The following is a 16,300-nucleotide window of genomic DNA, read 5'->3' on the forward strand; positions in this document are numbered from 1 at the left end:
TCTTAAACAACCAGCTCTCATGGGAACTAATACAGTGAGATCTCACTCTGGCCCACCTCCCACAGGGAGAGCATTAATCCACTCGTGAGGGATCCACTCCATGGCTCAAACAGCTCCCAGCACTGCCACACTGAGGATCAGATTTCCACATGAGTTTTGGGGGAACAGCACATCTAAACTCTATCATTCCACCCCTGGCCCCCCAAACTCATGTCATCCTCACATACAAAATACAGTCATTCCATCCCAACAGTCCCAAAAGTCTTAGCTTGCTCCAGCACCAACTTAAAAGTCCAAAGTCTCATCTGAGACCAAAGGACAAACTCCTTCCAGCTGTGAACCTATAAAAATCAAAACCAAATTTATCTACTGCCAAGATACAATGGTGGAACAGACATTGGGTACACATTCCCATTCCAAAGGGGAAGAATAGGCCAGTAGAAAGGAGAAACAGGCCCCAAACAAGTCCAAAACCCAGCAGGACAGACATTGTCTTAAAGCTCCAAAATAATCTTCTTTGACTCCAAGTCCTGCATCCTAGGCACAGTGGGGCATCTGGTCCCCCAAAGCCTTGGAAGCCTTGCTCCCACAGCTCTGCCAGGCACAGCCCACTGGGCTGTGCTGGTGCCTACAGCTTTTCTAGGCCTGTGTTGCACTTTGCAAGTGGCCCTACAGTTCTGGGGTCCTGGCGGCAGCCCCACTGCCTTGGCTGTACTAGACATTTCCCTGTTCGGGGCTCTCTGTGGGGGATCCTACCCCACAGTTCTGCTTGGCATTGCTCTAGTAGATGATCTCTATGGTGGCTCCACCCCTGCGGCAGGTCTCTGCCTGGGCCCCCAGGCTTTTCCGTACATCCTCTGAAATGTGGGTGAAGGCTGCTACATCTCCACTGCTCTCATGTCCTGCTGGCCTGCAGACTTAACATGATGTAGATGCCACCAAGGTTTCTGGCTTGTGTTCTCCAGAGCTGCTGCATGACCCACACTTGGGGCTGCTTGAGGCAGCACTGCTCCAGCCAGAGCAGCTGAGATGCAGGGAGCAGGTTCCCAAGGGTGGCTGCATCCCAGGTCTGTCCTTCAGCACAATTCTGTCTTTCTAGGCCTCTGGGTCTGTAATGGGAGGGGCACCATTCCAGACTTCTGAAATACCTTCAGGGCCTTTATCCCATTGTCTTGGCTATTAGCATCTGGCTGCCTCACTGCCAGGCTAATGTCTTTAGCAAACAGTTTATCTGCTTCACTCTTGTGTTTTTCTCCTGCTCTCCACTTCTCTACCACATTGTCAGGCTGCAAATTTTCCAAATCTTTACATTCTGCTTCCCTTTTAAATTCTAGCTTTACATCATGCCTTTGCCGCCATAACTCAGAGTAGGCTGTTAGAAGTAACCATGCAGCTTCCTTAATGCTTTGCTGCTTGGAAATTTCTTCCACCAAACATTCTGGTTCACTCATAAGTCCCACCTTTCAAAAAGTCCAAGGGCAGGGACACAATGTAGCCAAGTTCCTTGCCATGGTGCAGCAAGGGTGATCTTCTGTCCAATTCCTGATATGTTCCTCATTTCTATATGAGACTCTATCACCAACATGGCCTTTACTGTCCACATTTCTATCAGCATTCTGGTCACAACCATTTAACTGTCTAACTCAAAAATGTTCCAAACTTTCACTTGTCTTTTTGTCTTCTTCTGAGTCCTCCAAACTCCTCCAACCTTTGCCTAACACTCAGTTCCACAGTTGTTCCCACATTTTCAAGTATCTGTTATAAGCAACATCCCACTTCTGGTATCAATTTTATATATTAGTCCATTTTGTGTTGCTATAACAGAATACCTGAAACTGGATAATTTATAAAGAACAGAGGTTTATTTGGCTTATGATTCTGGGATAGCTGCATCTGGCACAGGCCTCAGGCTGTTTCTACTCATGGCAGAAAGCAGTAGGCAGCCAGTGGGTACAAGCAGATCACATGGTGAGAAGAAGCAAGAGAGAGAGAGAGAGGAGGTGCCAGGGTTTTTTAAACAATCAGCTCTTGTGGGAACTAATAGAGCAAAATCTCACTCAGGTCCCCCTCCCACAAGGAGAGGATTAATTACTCATGAGAGATCCACCCCCATGACTCAAACAGCTCCCAACACTGCCACATTGGGGATCAGATTTCCACATGAGTTTTGGTGGGTACAACACATCCAAACTGTATCAGAGAGGAAGGAAGGATAACTGAGTCAAAGTCTCATACAGTAATATAAAATTAGCTCTCTTCTTCAGCTACAAATAAATCAGTTCTAAGGCAAATAGGTACCTCTGACTAATAGGTAACTGTATTATTATTATCTCTGAATTACAGGTAACTGAATTATGCTCTTATAATTCCTCCCCAGATACGGAGAATGAAAAATGGTATTCATGAGGACTGGCCAGTTAGCTCTGTTGGTTAGAATGCCACCTTGTAACACCAAGGTCAACGATTTGGGTCCCTACGTAGGCCAGCTGCCAAAAAAAAAAATGGTGTTTATGAGCCCCAGACCAGAGGAAGGAAATATTGGAAATGGGTCGATAAAATAGTGATGTTTTTCTCATTTGCATACAGAGACTGTAACACTATACATAAAATTTATGAGTCTGAATTACCCAACCCTAGAAAGGCAAGCAAGGCAACCTCAGTTGGAAAACACAGTCCCAAAAACTGTATTGTCAAATACATTTTCAAGGACACAAGGGAAATCAGTCAGAAGCAGAAATTAAAGAACGGATGAGGGAGGATTTGTAGTTAAAGATGGTGGCTAAACATAATGCGTTTATCTCCTCTCTCCTGAAACTCCCTAAAACTATAGTAAAGAGACTATTGTTAAGAGCATCACTCCCAGGGCCGAGCCCGTGGCGCACTTGGTAGAGTGCTGCGCTGGCAGCGCGGCGACGCTCCCACCGCGGATTCGGATCCTATATAGGACTGACCAGTGCACTCACTGGCTGAGTGCCGGTCACGAAAAAAAATAAAAATAAAAATAAAAAAGAGCATCACTCCCAAGGGCAAAAAATGGGAGAAGAGACAACAGCAAAAAAAAAAAAAAAAAAAAAATTTAATTTAAATTTAAAAATAGTGGTTGGAAAGTAAAAAGAACAAATGCTAATAAAATAAAGTAAGAAGTCCAAGAAAGCTGTGTCCTAAAATCAGCAGTCAAGGGAACCTAGCAACAAAATAATTTGTTCTACAGAAAGCATTTCTTTTAATCTTCAATAATTGGCAGAACCAGGTACCTCTGGAAGTAGGGGCAAAGATAAGAGCACAGCAGAATTGGTGAAAAGTCTGTTTAAAAGAAATTAAGCCACTTAGCTCAGTTAGTTAGAGCACAGCTTTACAACACCAAAGTCACAGGTTCAGATCCCCAGACCGGGCAGCCACCAAAAATAATGAACTCAAGCCCTTCTAAGCCTCTTCCCCCATTCCCTATAACCAAGCAACTGTTTCTCTTACCATCCCCACTCCTGGGCAGAATAGTAGAGGTTTCTGCTCTTGATAGAGAGAAGTATGGGGTCTGTGGACCAGAGGACACAAGCACGGTTGAGAGCAAGGGACTCATACAAAAGTAGGGAGATTAAGTGAGCCCTGTGTGCAAAGGAGGCAAACATCTCCTATTAAAGGTTAAGACCAGCTGGCCAATTAGCTCAGTTCCTTAGAACACAGCCTTTAAACACCAAGGTCACAGGTTTGGACACCACAGGTCTGAGATGTGTCCAAATAGATGAAACTGATAGAACACCTGATGGGCTTGAATATATTCAGAGGCAAGCTTAGGGATGATTTAAAAAAAAAAAATAGCTCAGTTTAGTTAGAGCATGGTTTTATAACACCAACGTCAAGGGTTCAGGGGGAAAAAAGGAACTTTCTCAGTCCTAAAAAAAAAAAAAAGACATTTATGGGATTGCCATTAGCACAGTTGGTTCGAGCACAGCCTTGTAATACCAAGGTCACAGATTTGGATCCCCATACTGATCAGCTGCCAAAAAAAAAAAAAAACCATGAGAAAAAACAGACTACAGAATAAAGAACAGACAATTATGGACTTCATTGAATTTTTCAAAATGGCTCCTGAAAGGAAAAACAATCATAGTATACCACATAGCTCAGGTGTAAATAATATTTACATAGTCACAAAGTCATAATCTGATAAATGCTGAAGATTAATCTTAACCAAAGTATGTTACATCTGTATCAGGGGATATGTGTGTGTGTGTGTGTGTGTGTTTGAGAATGCTTAGCAAAAGAGAGGTAAATTATCACCCTCCAGAGCAGGAAGGGAATAGACAGTATCTTGACTGAAAAATCTAGACATAGCACTATAACCATTAAGCAGCTATTTAGTGATATAGATATAATTATCAAAAGAAACAGCTAAAAGTTTGATAGACGATGCTTCTAGACAGCCAGAAAAGAGAAGGGAGAGAACAGCAGCAGGCAGGTGACAACTGAGTTTTTTAATAAGTCTTACAGGACTATTTAATTCTTTAAACCATGAGCATTGATAACTCTGATAAAAATTAATTTTTTTTAAATTACAGAATATTAGGGTATTTTTCATGTTTAATACAATGAAAGTCTGATGGGATAAAACGATCATATACTCAGAAGTGCCAGAAAGTTAGCAAATAAGGGATAGAGCATCTTAACTTGAAGAATGCATATTTCAAAGATGGCGGAGTAATCCTCTCCTCAGATATCATCCAAAACCAACAAGAAGAACAAGCAGCAATAGAAATTTCCTCATCAGTGAAACTGATACATATCTGTAGTCCCAAACAGTGCAATGTGAAGACAGAAAGCTGATGGAGAAGTTGCTACCTTGGCCCAGGGTGGGGAGGTGAAACCTGTGCTAGAAACAGCAGGCACTGAAGATGGGGAAAAGGGGGGGAGTTGCTGAAAAGAGAGGGTTTCACTGAAAGTCTGCACAAGAGCATTTGGACCCCAGACCCCAGCCCTCCCCTCTGCATTCAGGGGACTACCCCTCCCCATACTCACAAGAGACTCTCAGAGGTTTATTCTCTGGATCCTCTGAACCAAGCTAGAGATGTCTAATCTTTAGGCAGTCAGCACAGTATAAGGCAGAGATCAGGTGCCAAGTGAGAAATAGAGGCATGAAGTAAAACTTTGTGTACAGAACCATGCAATCTCAGCCCAGCTCCAAGGATGTTGGCAAACCTCCATGAAAACCTCTACTCCCTTGCAGGAGGGGCTCTCAGGAACAGTAAGCACTGTGAGCCCCCTTCTTGTGGGCCCCAGGAGTTTTAACAATGAACATCTCAGTGGCAACCATGATGCCCCAAAGACCAAAGGCCCATCCTGTAACTTTATAGGCTATGTACATTACCTACTTGTGCCCCCACCCCCCAAAAATGACACATTGTATTTCCTGGTAAGAGGTGGGTGGGGACCCTAAGTCAGATTTCAATTTATTTAGAAATAATAAACAGATGTTTTCTTTCTTGGATTCCAGTCAATCACTCCTATCTTTATTCAAAGCTATTCCTTCTGTTACAATTGTCCTCTAGCCTCATCTTCCTAGTGATATCTTCATGCCAAGAGCAGCTAGAAAGTCTCTTTCTTCCTCTAATTTTCCCTTATTCTCTCCCACTTGGCAGAGCTACTAACTCTTTCATATTTACTCCCATAGCTCTTTATTCTTATCTCCAAGGCAGTACATTGTTCTACTGTACCCTTGTCGTTGGCTCAGGTGTACGTGAGGATACTTCAAAAAGGTCGTCGAAAAAACAGAATTAAAAAATAAAAATATTTCCATGAACATTTTGAAGACCCTTTGTATATCTCTGCTAGATTATAAACTCCTTAATGGGAAAACCAATGTCCTATTCATCCTTGAAATGCCAGTACCTCTAATCTTTTGAATCAGCTAGCATTATCAAAGGACTGTCAAAGGACCATTACGATCACCTTCCAGGAATTCCACGAAGTCTGAGGAGGTGTCTATGTACTGGAAAAAATAACATAGTAAACTCTGTGTATGAATGTAACACTAAATATATTTATTACTTTATATAATAAAAACTGTGAATGATTCTTCAAGCTATAAATAAGGCCCTAATATACATATATATATATGTATATGAGACACACACACACCCATGAGCTTCACTTCTATACCAGAGGGAGGAAAAATCACCACCTAATCAATTCAGTAAACACTCTCAAGAAAACTCAGTCCTTAGTAATGACCAGCATGGGTTTCTAATAACTAACCTGTCCAGGTCATCTAGTTTCCCATCAGAGTGACTGTTCTGGGAGAATAAGAGGAAGGGGGACTTTTACATGGCCCCTATCAGTATCTCAGAAAGTATGGGTACCTGGTTGTAACCTTGGGCTTGTTGTCAGAGCAGATGAGGAAAGAAGAGTTAATCTGTAGGGCTCTCTCTAGGGCCTATGCTCTAGGCCTTATTGTTAGTAATAAAAACTACTCATGGTCTGTTTGGCCCTGTAGGATCACAGCAAGGCAAATGGAAAGCCATCTCATTTGATACTGCCACAACCCAGGGCAGTTAGACTCTTTCAGATAACAATTCCCACTGAAGATGAGTTCACCATCAGAAATTACAACACTAGGGCTGGCCAGTTAGCCAGTTTGTTAGAGTGCAGTGTTAGAATACTAAGGTTAAGGGTTCAGATCCTGATACTGGCCAGCTACCAAAAACAAAGAAAAGAAAACCAAAAAAAAAAAAAAATTATAATACAAAAGGAAGCCAGCATCCCTCAAGACAGAAGTGCACCAAATTCAAATAAAAGAAGAATGTGCAATATAGGAACTAGGATTATAGAACAACCTGAAAGGGACTTTAAAGTAAGTTTGTTTAAAATGTATAAAGAGCAAAAGAAAGAATAGAATCTGTAAGATAAAGACAGGACAGTATGGGGGGAAAAAAAGAATATCCATATTTGAAAATGAGCTAAATGAAATACTAGAAATGAAAATATAGTCACTGGAATTTTCAAGTAACTTAACAAATATTCACTTGAACACCTTTTGTATGGGTAGAGCCCTATGCTACAGCCTGGTACAAAGTATGTCTTATAGAACCCACTTGTGTTCAATTTTAAAGAGTCTTGAACAGGGTCCTCCAAACTGGTTACCCCGCACTAGAGTTCCTTCTAGTACACTATTTTTAAAAAATTATTAAACGATACTATGTAAACAGGCACTGAGCTGGAGGGGAGAGGATTGGTAATAAAAATGAAGGACAGAGGATTTGATACCTGTACCGGCCAGGCACCAAGAATAAAAATAAAACAAAAAAAATGAAGGATGGTCTCTGCCCTTGAGGAATTTACTGTCTAGTAAGAGTGATTTTTGTGCAAGACATACAAGAATGGAATATAGCCTAATTATAAAAGCTGTAGTAACAGCCACGATGTGCCCAGACTGATGCAAAGCACCCACCAAATTGCATTTTCTAATCCTCATAAGAACCCTATAGGATTAGTATTATTATCTGCGTTTTACCAAGGACAAAATGGATGCTCAGAAAGTTATACTAGTAACTTTCCCAGGTCAAACAGGTAGTACATTTTAGAGTTAGTATTTCAACCCAAGTCTTCTGACCCCAGCATCCCCACCTTCTTTTTTGCTATACCTGGCTGCATTTGTACAAAATGATTTTGGAGCACAAAGGAGAGAGGAATGGTCTGGCCTCATAAAAATCTCTGTCTTACTCTTAATATGACTTCTTTCTTTCCATACCAGAATAAGGCAATCATCACCCAGAGCACAATGTTTTGGCTAAAAAGTCAATTGATTTTAAGTCATGGTTACAACTTGCAAAGAGCTTCCATTTTAGATTTAAAAAGTAGGGAAGAAAGTATATCATGTGTAAATATTCTAAAATATGTAAATAACATATGAATATTGTACAAAAATGAGTGCTAGAAAGTAATAGATCTGCAACATAACCAGCACCACTTTAGACAAACCCAAGTACAAAACAGCGCCGCCCACCTCCTCCCCTCCTCTCCCCCGTTCTCTTTTACAAGAAGCCTCGTGGTTTCAGAGAAAATGAAACCTTTGGCATTTCCACATGCGCAGACCTCTCCATTCCCATGACCTAACTCAATCCCCACCCCAGAATTACATCACCCAGCTCTTGGTGCCAACATACCTATATAAGCTCTAACACCCTCACACCTGGGGCTGTCCCCTTTTCGGGGCAGCCCTGGGCTGCCTGCCACTCTGAGCACAGCCCAGCAGATTTCTTTCTTTAATAAAGCTTGAACAGTAACCAGCATCTTGGCTCACTTTCTTTCAGAAAGAACAGTGAGACCTCCAGTAGCCAAAGAAAGCATGGAGCAAAGGAGAAGTGTGGAGACCAGTGGGCCTTGAAGAAAAGCAAAGGCATCAAAGGAGAGAAGGGAAGTTGTGGCAGGGGGATTGACTCAAAGGTTGGAAAATTCATTAACAGTGGCAGTTTTTCAATCCTGGCTCTTCTATTTACCAGCTATTTGAAAGGTATTATTAACCTCTGAACTTCAAGTGTCAATTTCCTTATCTTTCAAATGGAACTAAAAATGCTTGATTCATAGGCTTTTGTCAGAAGTAAATGGGATAATATATGGGACATGCCTGGTGTCCTGCACATCCCAGGAAGTCAACAAATGTCAGAATTGTACAGGTATATTCTTCCATCTGAAGCTGAGATGATTGAGGGAAATGTAATTATAGTCTTGTAGAATATGAAGGGTTTTGAAAGAAAAGATGATAACTGTTTTCTGTATTCACAGAGGAGGTAACAAGAAAATGGATTTAAACTAATATGATAGTGGTGGAGGCTGGAATACGTTTCAGAGAGTTAGAAGTGGGGGCTGGTCATTAAAAGAGAAGAGATTGCTCTCTTTGGGCACATATTAGCAAAACCTTCACGAGGCAGGGGGATAGATTCCTTCCAGTACTAAGACGATAGGATTCTGTGAGTATTTAAGTCAGTATTTGCCAATGAAAACTTCCTCCTGTGTGGCCTTTTTATCCAATAATGATTTCCTGCTCTACTTTGGCCGCCAAATGTATCCAAAATGTAATCAAGTTTGTAGATTCATAAGTCAAATTGCAAGTTTTAGAAACAATGGCTCATGCCCTGATCATTTGTAGTAGGGTTTTCAAACTGGCCAATGTTTAAGGCGTCTCGGTTTTTAAACTCAGCTGTAGTTTTGTTTTCACCTTTTCACCTTGCAAAGCTTCAGAAATGAGCAGCAAGAATCCTCTTCCTCAATTCCCAATTTCATCTTGAGTCAAAATAATACTTGACTCAATCCTGGGCTTCCAGTATACCAACCAAATCCACTCCCACCTACAACCTAATTCTTAAACACATTTTCTAACCAGGAAACACTACTTACCTCTCTCCTAAACCCCATGTGGACAGCATCAGCTGCGCAGCCTTAGCACTCTGAGAAACTGTGAAGAGGAGACAGGCTGAGCTGGCAGAATCCAGCCAGGGTGGCAAGGAAGGACCCAGCATCAGGTACAGTGGGTGCCAGACTTCCAGGAGCCAGATTCTCTCTGTCACTAGCTTGCATGTGATCTCAACCTTCCCACTTTGAATTCCCAGGTCCCTAAACCTAGTCTGGCAGGCTGATACTGTAGCAGCTTCCCGTGCCTGCCTCTCTTCCTATTTCCTGCTATTGCCCACCCCAGTCCTAACTTCCACCTATTAGGCACTGGCATACCTCACTCCAGTAAGGAAAGGCTCCCCAGCATTTCCCATCCTGGAGCCTACCATGGCCATGAAGAAAGATTCCCAGCCAACATTTTCCTGATGTTTTCTGCACAACACCAGTGTGAGAACGTGCTCCTCAGGCTGAATTCTCCTGCAGATTCACAACATGCAGTAGCACAGCAGTGGCTCTGGCACATCTTACAGTAATGAAAAAGGAAACAATGATCTGTCTTCACTTGGTTTAACCCAGCATTTTCCCAACTACACTGGATGGCTATTCTTTGATCAAAATGTCTACTTTCCTATATTAGTCTTTTAAATCTAAACAATGGTTTCAGACTCATACAGGTCTCAAACCTTGGCCCTAACACATACCATCTCTGTGACTTTGGCCAAGTTACTCAGCCCCCTCAGCCACAGTTCCCATATGAGGAAACCAGTGCTAACATGATAATATAAGTATCACCTTGGGTTGTTGTGAGAATAAGATGTATTTCTGGCACATGGTCATTAAAAGCTCTATTTTTGCTTATTTCTCTCCATTTCTATCACAACTCTTCTAGGTAAAGTTTCAGCCCCTCTGGATTACCGTGTCTGATTCCAGCCAGCCTCCCAGCTTTAGGTCTCTTTCCTGTGCCAGTGATTCCTGCATATGATGCCAAAGAATCATTCTAAAATACTGCTTTTATCTGGTCCCTGGGTTCTGAAATCTTAAAAAAAAAAAAAAAAAAAAAAAAGTGAGTTATTAAGTCCAAACTCCTCTGCCTGCCTATGAAAGTTCTCTGTATTCTGGGAGCTTCCTTTTCCCTGCCTGGCCACCAAAGTCCCCCATTATCTGGGAAGAGGCTTCCTCTTAGCCTTGCCTCCCAGCACAGGCCCACTATCCTTTGTACATACTGTTCCTGTGGAAAACACGCTCCTTTAAATTCACCTCTTCAGTGAAGCTTTCCTGAACTATGCTAGTCCACAATGATCACTCCCTTCTCTCAAAGTCCCGTGGTCTGTTCCACAAAATTCAGCCTTTAATTATAGCTATCTTCCATACTCCACTAATTGTTTCCTGTATCTTAGTTTCATCTTCTCAAACAGGTTTTAAACAACTTGAGGGCAGGGACTATATAGTACACTTTTCTTCTTAATAACCCCAGACATGCACATGAGTTAGGCACTGAATTCATTTTTGTCAATTACCTGAAAGTTAGTCTAACCAGACTGCCAAAGAGAGATCACAGGACTTGTACATGATTGGTATACACAACCTGAAAGACCTTCAGGTAACCCACACTTGTTACATTTATTTTTTATTTTATTTATTTTTTTATTTTGGTGGCTGGCTGTTATGGGGCTTGACCTTGGTGTTATAACATCACGCTCTAACAAACTGAGCTAAACAGCCAGTCACAGTTATATATTTATTTATTTTTTTTTTATTTTTATTTTTTGTGTGTGTGTGTGTGTGACCAGTAAGGGGAGCGCAACCCTTGGCTTGGTGTCGTCCGCACCGCGCTCAGCCAGTGAGCGCACCGGCCATCCCTATATAGGATCCGAACCCACGGCGGGAGCACCGCTGCGCTCCCAGCGCCGCACTCTCCCAAGTGAGCCACGGGGTCAGCCCCACAGTTATATTTTAATAGTATCTAATTTACCTATTGTCTAAATATTCCCATGTTTTAACAAATGCCCAATGAATAGATTTGGCGGTTGAAAACATTAATATTCTAAGTTCCAAATCCCCTGTGACTTGTTTATAAATAGTGATGAAGGGATAAGGAACCCAACTCAGCTTTTCCCAGCTGTCATTTGGGAACAGCCCTTCTGTCTTGGGAAGTTTATGCAAATGATGCAAAGAGTTGGTGGGAGACTTAATTACTCTCTAGTGAAAACCCAGACTGCTGGTTACCATCTGTTTCTTCAAGAAGAGCCAGCCACCACACAGTAACCCTCTGTAAAGTTGCAATCCCAGTGGTAAAGTACATTGCAATCCTTGATGAAAGAAAACGTACAGGTTTAAGACACTATTATTATTGTCATAAATAATAGTGCTTTGTATTTTATTAAAGGAGCTCAGAGTGGTTTGAAAACATTAACTAATTAATCCTTTATTTAAAAAAAAAAACCCTGTGAAGTAGTTAGAAGGGAGATATTATTATCCCCATTACTTGGCTAGGGAGACTGAGACATGAATTCATTGACTCACCTGAAGTCACATGTCAGAGTCAAAAATAGAACCCAGGTCTCCTGACACCCACTTTAAACAGACCACACTGCTTCTTGCTATGTGTAAAAAAAAAAAAAGTTTTATTTACGATATATGAAAATAAATCCTAGGAAAGTAAACAACATCTAACCTTTCAATAACTGTCATGTAATAAAACAGCAGACGTGGGAAAAACAACATCTTGAAGGAAAGCTGTGTGGGTAGAACAGTTTAATAAATACAATGCTTTAATCAAAACTTTCCAAAAGGAACTGGTGACTCTTTAAGGAATCTGATATTTAGTCATAGCTGTTCTAATGGTTTAAAACAAAAAGGTATAATCCACCAAGTTTTAAACAGAAACTAGTCTAACAAGTTCTATACTTTATTTTTGAACTCTGTTTCCTTATTTTTCCGTGTTCTCAAGAACATTTTAAACGTTTATCCATGTGATGCAAATGTCACATGGAAGATATAAATATTACTCTTAAGATATTTTGCATTCTTCCTGATTTAAAGTCGTAGTTTAATATTAATGTAATTCAGAAAATTGACAAGGGACTGTGTCTCCAAGGAAACGGGTGCAGGAGGGGGAGAGAGATATGAACCTGTGATTTGATTAATAATTAGACACTCCGCCATTTTGTCTCCTTCCACATCATCCATTAATATACCAATAGATAAAGTGCCCCTAGTGTCTGCAATAGAAGTCCCCCACCAAAGAGCCAGCAATCCTGACCAGGTGACTCGAGGGCAGTTTCAGTTTCAGGCATTCTATGTCGTCCATCCCCATACTCCTCTGGTAATTTTTTATCTCAAATTCGCCCCACAAGGGCTGGCCAGTTAGCTCAGTTGGTGAGAGTGTGGTGTTGATAATACCAGGGTCAAGGGTTCAGATCCCCATACCTGCCAGCTGACAAAAATATATATATATATATCTTTAATCAAATTTGCTTACATATAATTGTATTTCTTCATATCTGCTTTCACAAAATTTGTATAAGATTGTACAGTAATCCAAATAATCCAAAAGTCACCATCCAAAATTGAGATCAAAAAAAAAAATTGAGATTTTGTGAAAAGCCCTGAGAAACCATCAGACACCTTTTGGAAGTTGAGGTATTACACAACAGAAGTTTCTTGAAACATTATTCGGCTTCCAATCAAAAAGAAATTTTCAGTTTTTTATTTTGATTCACCCATCATGTCCATATTTAGACCTTTCTCGTGCTTATCGCCATAATGCCTGTGTACTTGGAAGCAATGTCATGAGGGTACTTCGAAAAGTTAGTGGAAAAATAGAATTAAAAGATACTGTGAATCTTGCCATAAACTTTTTGAAGTACCCTCAAGTAATGAAGCAAAATGATAGCCAGTCTGATTGAGAAGCCCTGCTGGGGCTGAACACCAAAGACTAGATTAATGATGAGGACCAATGGACTTTAACCCTACCACTTGGCTCTCAGATAGCCATGGGCAAGTTACCTTACTTTATTGTGCTTATGTTTCCATTAAAACAAACAAACAGAAAATCAAAACAATGCTTTACCAGTGGAAAAAAATGTTAAGCATTTGTGGTGCTAACTTATTTTAAAAGCATGAAAGCTTTTACAAAAGGGAGGCCTTATGCAAAAAACAAAACAAAACAGAAAGAATTAAAAACAAAGGAAAAAAATTCAGATGATTAGTACCAGCAGATATTTCATCACTTTCAGCTGCTTGACAATATTCCTCATAGCGTACCATCTCCAATCAACACTAGGTAAGCAATTGGTCATTTCAGAATGTTTTCCACCTACCAAAATACACTTAAATCTGTACAAGGGAACTGATAGAATCTACTGCTTTAGCAGAATCAAATTTAAAGAAATGACAACATTCCACTTTGAATATAAAATTTTTGTTGCCATGGGCTTATCTGTGCTAATTCCCACTCTTTGCTGATAAAAAAGTAACCTATCAGGATTTAAGCATTTCTTCAAACCAAGTAACCTGTTGAACAGCTTCGTAATGTGCCTATCAATCATCTGGCGATAAGAAGAGTTTGCATTCATATTAGCTAGTTGCTAAAATAAATATAAGTTACTATAACTAATTCAATCAACAATGGAACTCAGAGGTCAGCAAAGAAATAATCAAACAATAAGTATGAATAGGTTGTAATTTTTCTGATTAACAAATGTTCTCCTTGTCACATGATGTTAAGAGCTGCTTAAAGCGCTCAGGTAAATTTAGAATGTATGTATTTACATTGGAGGAGTCTGTGTGCACACTTCCTAATCAGAAACCCATGAGCCTGTAAGTTTTGCAAACATCAAGTTCTGCTTTCAGAAAACTTTTCTCTATGTGGCATTTATTTTTAACAGGCTCAAGTACACAATTCATAGAAACCAACGAAGACCAAATAAAATACCAACCCCTCTTTTTAAATACGTTTGTAATAGACGACTCCAAAATCATTTTATAAATCAGTTGATGCATTAAAACTTGATAACTCCGTCTTCTTTTCTTAATTAGAATTACATTCTTTACCATGGAGGGGAAGAAAGATATTTGGATCCTCAGCCAGCCTTCACTCATGTCCCTTCAAATAACCAATGTCATTTGGAAAGCTGAAGGGTGAACTGATCAAGTCTGGTTGGTTACTCAGTTGGGAGAGTGTGGTGTTTACAGCACCAAGGGGTCAAGAGTTCAGATCCTCCTGCAGGCCAGCCACCAAAAAAAAAAAAAAAGCTGATCATACATTAATCTCAGCACTCATTTATAATCTGACCAACATGTCAGATCTAGATTTCTATTACTTCTGATTCCTCATCTCTCCTACCCTCTCAAAGATCTTGTTTATTCCAGGGATGGCAGCAGTAGCAAATAAAGTCTAGATGCAAAATAGAACAGTTAGGATAAAAGTTTTGGGGGGAGACAATGGAATTAATAAAAGAAAAAATAAAGGAGGCAAATGGGAATGGGAACTAAAAGTATTGGTGATGAGTCAGGTGAGAATAATTTCTTCCTTTAGTTTAGACTTATAATAACTCCATTGCAGTCCCAAATTCTAAGGTTTTAAAGTAGCTGTTTGGTTTAACCTTTTCATATCTTTTTTTTTTTTTTTTTTTTTTTTGCAGCTAGCTGGAACTGGGATCCAGACACATGACCTCGAGGTTATAAGGCTGCGCTCTATCCAAACGTTTAGCCTTTTCTTGCGCATAATATCTTACCATTTTTGAGAACTGAATAAAAGAATGAATGGAATAAATGAATTGGATGAACGACAGTGACTTCCTGTACTGGGGCTTGAGGTTTCACTGTAGGTTCCTGCAGAGACATTCAGAAGGACAGAGAACCTCCACTTTTAAGACCATCGGCTCATTTCAAGCATTTAAGAATGGTCGGAATTAAGGTCTCAGAAATATATGGAACTGAAAAATTTGCCACACGACATTTTTAAAGGAAGCAACTGACACAAAATGACTGTTAAATGCCTCATTATGAAAGCATAAATGTCATTAGACAGTTTCTTCCCTGGAAACTAGGTTTTAATAGGTGTTTGATTGTCACCTTTCTTTTTGTTTCTTTATGACTCACTCCTTGGAAGGATTCACTTTCAAAAGGATTTGCTTAACTTCCCCCTCAGAACCCAATTTGCAAATACACCTGCAATTGAGTTTTCAATATGTAGTCACAGGTGCTATCTTTTGCATGCAAAAGAGTCCAAACTAATCAGTCTGGCCATGGCAACCCAGCCACACTTCACAGTTCAAGTGCGTTCCTGCTGCAGGAAAAGGAGCAGCAGAAGTGAGGCCATTATTCAGCTCCACAGGCTGAAAGTCCACTTGCAGTGAATTCTGAATTATGGATATACCCTCCTATAATCTAAGTGTTGGGCCTGTACTCTGAATAAGAAGATTGAATTTAAGTAAAGTCTGTCCAGAAAATATGTTCCTAATACTTAGAAAAAAATGATGGGTTGAAATGACTAAGGATTATTGAATCCATATTTTTTTATTCTTTTCTATAGCAGATCAAAATTATAAACTCTGTGTCATATCCAGTCATGATTTTCATCAGTCAACAATTTTTTTTGTATGCTAATCCCCTATGTCAATAAATATTTTTTAATGCCTAGCTTGTATCAGGAGCAGAAAGAAATAAAAAGGAAACTCTGATTTCAGTGGAGAAGGCTGAGTTATAAGATATCTATTAATAACTAAATCAGCGTAGCACAGATTCAACCTAGTTGTTAGAAATGAAAAGCTATATAAAATGATTTAGGATTCCATTGCAATAAGAACCTTACATAATATTAGAAAAAACCAGGACTATCTTTTAAATTTTTTTTTTTTATCTTTTAAATTTTATTTGAAGCTAAGTATACAGTTGGCATTTACTAACTGAATTA

This window comes from Cynocephalus volans, chromosome 7 (assembly GCF_027409185.1).
Source record: "Cynocephalus volans isolate mCynVol1 chromosome 7, mCynVol1.pri, whole genome shotgun sequence".
Classification (NCBI taxonomy): Eukaryota; Metazoa; Chordata; class Mammalia; order Dermoptera; family Cynocephalidae; genus Cynocephalus; species Cynocephalus volans.